The sequence below is a fragment of the Pogona vitticeps genome, chromosome 9 (assembly GCF_051106095.1).
Source record: "Pogona vitticeps strain Pit_001003342236 chromosome 9, PviZW2.1, whole genome shotgun sequence".
In the NCBI taxonomy this organism is placed as follows: Eukaryota; Metazoa; Chordata; class Lepidosauria; order Squamata; family Agamidae; genus Pogona; species Pogona vitticeps.
In genome coordinates, this window is record NC_135791.1 from 2,867,487 (window position 1) to 2,874,210 (window position 6,724).

General features: G+C 46.2%; 1 protein-coding gene across 2 annotated transcripts in view; it reads right to left on the reverse strand.

The window, feature by feature from the left end:
* Positions 1-6,327, reverse strand: part of NFYC (nuclear transcription factor Y subunit gamma) — a 42,163-nt gene extending 35,836 nt beyond the window's left edge. Inside the window, exon 1 of one of the 2 annotated variants that reach the window (XM_020812938.3) lies at positions 6,145-6,327. The gene's annotated coding sequence lies outside the window, so the exon portion shown is untranslated. Of the gene's footprint in view, position 1; positions 5,682-6,144 lie in introns of those variants that run through there. The other variant, XM_020812939.3, reaches the window with a different exon arrangement.
* Positions 6,328-6,724: the final 397 nt, after the last annotated feature.

Here is a 6,724-nt window from a genome sequence, read left to right on the forward strand (position 1 = left end):
CCAGGGGTCGCATTAAATGTTATGTGCAGTTACTTATGTCTCTCCTCTGACAGAGCTAATTAAGTCATTCCTAGCCCTCCTCCACACAGCAAAACAAAGGTGAAGAAAAAGGACACAAAGGCAGCAGAAGATGCAGGAAAAGGTTCCTGGAGTGTCCACTGGGGTACAAAACCGAACAGCTGCCCTGCCAACAAACTATTCGCCATTTTTCTTTGTCTTTCAGCTGACCCCTGCCTCACTGAAAAACTCCCAGAGACTCCAATGAAACACTGTGCAGCCTCCTTCCACTTTAACAGTCAAAGACATTCAATCTAGCATGCTATTTGACACCGGACCTCGCCTCTGCTGGCATCTCATTGGCTAAACCCCTTTATCTCCAGCGCCCGCAGAACCCAGATTGGCGGCTCGGGTTGTCACTCACCTCCTGTGTACACTTCCTGTTTTAAAGTTACCTTGAGATGCAGAACAGGGGTCAGACACGGAGACTTCGGTCTTGGAACAACTTATGTAAAAGGAATCGCTGGCAGAAACACACATTCAATAAATAATAAGCAAACAAATCAATTTTTTTTTTAAAAAAATGAAGATAATCAGCTTTCTGCCTGCTTTCATCACAGACACAGCTACAATTCTGACCCTGTCTTTCACATTATGATATATAAATCTACATAAATCCTGGGATAAAAAAAAAAGAAACAGATTTTGTTTTTATTTTTTACTCTTGATCAAAACACCATTTTAAGAGATACGATTTGCAGGATGCTGCCTTGCCACCACAGACTGTGGATCTGAAGGCAACCTCATTTCGCAGGCAGCGAAACAGAATATGACAGCCAGCATGACAGCCAGTGAGGGATGAAGGGGGAAAAAGAAGCAGGAAATAGCAATCTTGGACTTCAAAATCATCATGACATCAGCCTCTCTTCGCCCACCCCTGGCAATTCAACACCAGGCTCTCTCAGCCGACCGCTAGGGGTGTTCTAGATATAGAACCCCCAAAGTGGCCGCCTGGTGGACTGGTTGCACCCCTTTTTTGCAGTATAGGTTTCACATACTCTAGTAGTCCTACAACATTTACACAGAACGCCTGAAAGGCATTCAAGTCACTATGCCCTGAAGGGGAGAAAGCTTGCAGCCACTGTCAAAAAAAAACGCATCTAAACAACCATTCCAACATCTCTAGGGTGTACATCTTCACAGAAGGGAAAAAGTAAATCTTCATAGATTGGGAAGTTACCTTTTAGCTGTTATCATTTCAAAGCCAATTGTTAACTTAACTGCCATTATAGCTACAATGTCAAACCAATTCTTTACCTTCATACTTCTCAAAAATAAATAAAAGTGTTGATTTAATTGATTTTGAGAGTCCCCTGGACTGCAAGGAGAACAAACCTATCCATTCTGAAAGAAATCGACCCTGAGTGCTCACTGGAAGGACAGATCCTGAAGCTGAGACTCCAATACTTTGGCCATCTGATGGGAAGAGAAGACTCCCTGGAAAAGATGCTGATGTTAGGAAAGTGTGAGGGCAGGAGGAGAAGGGTATGACAGAGGACAAGATGGCTGGACAGGGTCACTGAAGCGACCAACATGACTTTGACCCAACTCCAGGAGGCTGTGGAAGACAGGAGGGCCTGGCATGCTCTGGTCCATGGGGTCCGTGACTTAACGACTAAACAACAACAAGCTCTCTTTTTTTTTAACCTGCAGCATAAGACAGAGGTGCACTACAAGCTGGCATTTGAATCATATGATACTACCCTCCACCCTATTTTGTGAGCCCCTAAATTACAAAAGTAACTACATATAAGGACAGTGACAGTACGAAAGGACTGCCATGATCACTCATTAACTGGCAGCCATAATGCGGTGTAGCTGTATCTTAGGTATCAGAGAAAGGAGTGAATTGCAAGGATCTAATTGCTTCTAATCATTTACTTCTAAGTTCTGCAATTCCTACTTCCATCCCAGGCAAAGATGTCAGAAGAGAGAGTACGGAACCAGAGAGCACACACAATGCTAAATGACAGAAGCTATATATTTTAAAAAGCAAGTTCATGAGAAGAGAGACAAAATCCACCCTCTCAGATGGACAGTAACACAGTTTACAAAGCATCAACTACTTCTTTGATTCAAGACTAGCCCTGCGCTGTTCAGAAACAGCTATGAGATACTGGGTGACCTGGTTTTGAACCTTGGCTCTATGGATCAAGGTCATCCTCTGCAATTCCAGGCTCACATCATCAGCCAGCTCCACGAGCCAAACAAGATACACCAGGCTGCACAGAGGTTTCAGTCTCAGGGATCTACCGCCTCACTGAGTAGTCCCACCGCTGCAGTATTTTGCCTTGCCTTCATCTCCTTGTCTGCTTCACCATGAGCAGGAGCGGGCAGCTCGTGGCCTGGCAGTTACCACTGGGTGGCAACTTCTATCAGGCATAGACATTCAGCTACATGCAAGAAATACTGTTTGGGAACATGGAGAAATACTAAATATAATACAAAGATGTGATGGCTTTTTCAAGGAAAAAATATTGTGAAAAGGAAAATAAGCCACACAAACATCAAACTTCAAAAACATCTCTTTGGAAAGAGCAGAAGCTACTTCCGTTAAAATGGAGTCTGACACTAGGACAGCCAATAAAGCACAGAATAACTCGCATGAGGCTGAAACAGGAGAATCTGCAGGCTGGTTAAAATCATCCATCAGAAATACCATATGTTCAAGTTTCTCCTTAAATAAAAGAACATATAATGTGTAGAGAAGCAGGGATCAAACTAAAGCTTACAGGAAAATGTTTGCTGCAGCAGTGTCTCTATTGTCCGGTACCACTGCTCATGCCCACTGGGGTTGATGCACTGGGGTTGAGGCAGAACCAAGTTTATTAGGCAAGCAGACTGAATCAAGTAATAACTAAATATTTAAATAATAATCATGTGCCCTGAAGACAATTTTGACTTATTGGCGACCCTTATTTCCAGGGTTTTCCAGGTAGACAATATTCAGAAGTGGGTTTGCATTCCCTTCTTCTGAAAGGGCTTCTGGGACTGTGCAGCTTGCCCAAGGCCACCCAGGCTGGCTCTATCCACAGGCGGCACAGTGGGGGAATCGAACTCCCAACATCTGGCTCAGCAGCCCAACACCTACATCATTATGCTATCCAGTCAGCAAATATTTAAATATTGATCAGATTAAGGTCCGTTAAAAAGAACACAAATAGGAGCTATTCTAGTTGCTCAATTAACAGCATAGATATGAGTGGCAAGATTGGAAAACCTACTAAGAAAGTGTTTTGAGCCTGTGCTGTGGAAAAACTGAAACTGAAAACAGATTTTCAAATTAACTGAATTTATTTAATACACAGCAAGGCTTATTAGAAAGCATGATGGATGTAGATTGGTATTTTTAGACTACAGCTCCCATAATTCCCAGGCAGAATTGTGGGAGTTGTAGTCCAAACCCAAGGTTCCGCACGGCCTCTATTAGTGATTCTCCTCCCAAAGAAGGGCACAACTGTCTAGATTCCTAATTAGGTTTCGTCTTGATCTCTCCCTGACATCAAACTAGGTTGGGAACAATGTAAAATAAAACAAATATGACAAGAACAAATTCAGATAGACCTCTGTATCCAAATTGTATTAACAATGAATCACCAACATTTGCTGGTGCAGTGATTCTGTGAGCAAGTACCCTGGCATGTTCAAGAATGATCTCTGAAATGTTTCACTCTCTTCAGATTTTCAGCAGGTGCAGCTCTAACATTTAGGAATGAGGCCCTAGTGGGTAGGGCAGTAATGTGGAAGTCCTTGGCTGAAGCTCCTAACGAATACTATCTCCTACTACCATGAAATGGGGTTAAAGAATGCATAAGCACCTCTTCAGCACATTTGTTGACATGACACAGAGTCGTATTTCAGTTTCACAGGGGAAAAAAATGCATTGGATAAGACCAAGAAAAGGGTGTGGGTGATAGAGAACAACACCCTATGAGTTCATCAAGGCATGAGAAGAGAACAAGTCAATCGCATTTGATTACATATTTTCCATGTTGTTGGCAAGGGTAGGGGCAGTGAACACAGGTCTCACCCATCACCGCCCGCACACAGCCCCCATGCCAATTTTAGATGACTTTTCAGCCTACTTAATTTAAAGCAAGTCCACTTGAAAGTAACAGAAGGTTAATCACTTAAATCCCAAAAGTCAAATACTCACCAAAAGGATTTTTTCTTTTATTGGAAATGTGCCAAGCATGTGGAATTCTGACATTTCACTGCAAATATTTTAGGTTCTCCCCCAATGCTAGTTTTTGCACCCAGGACACCTTATGGAATAAAAACCCATCCTGGAAACGCTGTGCTTTGTCATTTCAAAATCTGTGGCTCCCCACACAGGTGTCTTTCTTTCCCCCAATCGCTGCCATAGAACTGCCACAGTTTGTAGAGCAGTCACATTGTATACACATGTTATTTATTTATTTATTGGATTTCTATCCCACCCATCTAGACCACAGGTCTACTCTGGGCAGTTTACAAATTTAAAAACAATAAAACCAAAAACATATACTTATAGCTCCAGGATGGCGAAGTACAGGTATAAGAAATTAAGATATGGCAGGAGGGAAAGCCTGACCAAACAGCCAGGTTTTAAGTTTATTCCTGAAAACACCCAGAGAGGGAGCCAGGCGGATCTCCATGGGCAAGTCGTTCCAAAGGCGAGGAGCCACTGCCGAGAAGGCCCGGTTCCTCGTTCTTTCCTTCCGGACCTCCTTCAACGTTAGGCCCCTCAGCCACCCAGCCTGGCTGGAACAAGTGACTCTGGCAGAACTGGGTGGGAGAAGGAGCTCTGCCAGATATCGAGGTCCTAAACTGTTTAGGGTTTTATATGTAATCGTAAGTACCTTGAAATCAAAGCAGAAAAGAATGGGCAGCCAATGCAAGGCGGCCAGTGTGGGGGAAATATGTTGCTAGCAATCTAACCAGGCAACGTTTATCTGCTGAGAACAGCCAAGTACTGTGGATGAGTCCGGAGACAAACCAATACAAGGAGGAGACAAGAACAAGGACATCAGCAGCAAAAGCCACAGTGGGCCAGGCACAAGGCATGGGATGCCCAATGAATGACAGACCAGCCAACAGCGGGAATATTACTGGACCCTCCACCCTGCCATATAATTAAGGCAAATTAAAAAAAAAAAACAATCGGATCTCACAGATCACAGCAAATAATAATTTTAGAAACACCTGGATCTCACAGATCCAGAGCTGTCCTGGCCTTATTCTCTAATGCAAAAAAAAAGGGGGGGAATGCCTCTGTGTGTGTGAGAGAGAGAGACAGATGAAAGGAAGGTCTTCAGTGCCTCATGGCCACTGAGACATACACAACAGAGGCAGGACGACTGCATCCTAGCATCTCACCAGGCAGGCATCCCACAGGATTTTCGGAACTGGTTCACAGCAAGGGGGGGTTTCCTGCTGTTCTTAATATTGCTCTTTTTCATAAGTTTAAAAATGCTATCTATTTGATTCTTAATAATATTGTGATAATTCATTATTTTAGCATTGATAAAGGCAGCACATGAATATTTTAGATAAGCCAACTGTCCTGCAAAAGCAAAGCAAAGCAGTCCAAGCTCTGCGTGGATCCAAAAACCAAGTCCCATTTTCTTTTTTAAAAGAAGTCCACGTACACCTGGTGCTGCCCTAACTAGACGAACCAACTCGAGCCTGCGTCACCTGTTCATCCCCCTCCTAGGCTGAGCCCGCCAAACCTGTTATCCATAAAGTTTAGCCTGGGACTCTTCAGGCTCCGCCCCTTTTTAAGCCCCGCCCCCTCCGACCGTTGTGCCCAGAGTAGGCGGGAAGAAAAAAAAAATATGTTATTTCCTCCGGCCTCCTGTCTTCTCCCCGGTCCGCCCGCAGACGCCGGCCCAATGGCCGAGACGGAGTTCCGGCCTCCCGCCTTCCCCCACGGCCGGCCAATCAGAAACGCCAAGGGGGGCAGGCGCCCCAGCCAATCAGGAGCGCGGGAAGCGTGAATGGCGTCCGCAGGAGATTGGGGGAGGGGAAGGGGGGTAAGCGAGGCGAAGCGCCCCAACCGCCGCTCCTCTTCAGCGGGTCTCCCCTCAGGAGCCTTTCCGAACTCACCGCTCTGGTCCGCGTCCGTGGTGGCCGCTGTCCTTCGGCCGCAGCTGCCAAGTGCCGGGACGCCCGCCTCAGTCCGCGCACCCCCGGCCGAAACGGGAAAGGGACGGGGGGGCGGGGAAATCTGACGGACGGAGCGAGCGCGGCAGCGGCGGCGAAACAAGATGGCGGCGGGGCTGAGAGTGAGGGGAAGAGCAAGCCCCGCCCCTTCCCTGACGCGCGGGGACTCCTTTTACCCCCCTCCCCTCACTACGCAGGCGCGAAGGAGCCGGCGCGCTTTCCTCCCTTCGGAATCTCGTGGCGCCGGAAAACATCGCGAGAGAGCCTGGAAGCGGAGGAGCTACTGCGGGTTTTTTTTCCCCGCAAGGCGTGCTGGGAATCGTAGTTTTATCCCTAGGTGCCTTTGAACAGTGCAGTGAGCTCTGATCTCCAGGCGGGGGAGGAGGGAGCAGGACTGCAACCTCGGATGAACTCTGTGGAAGGGTCATCATCATCATCATCCCTATAAGGCTAAGCCTGCATGTGTATACTTTCTGGAGAGTGAATTCCATCCATTCAGTTCAGCCTGATTTACTTCCAAGTA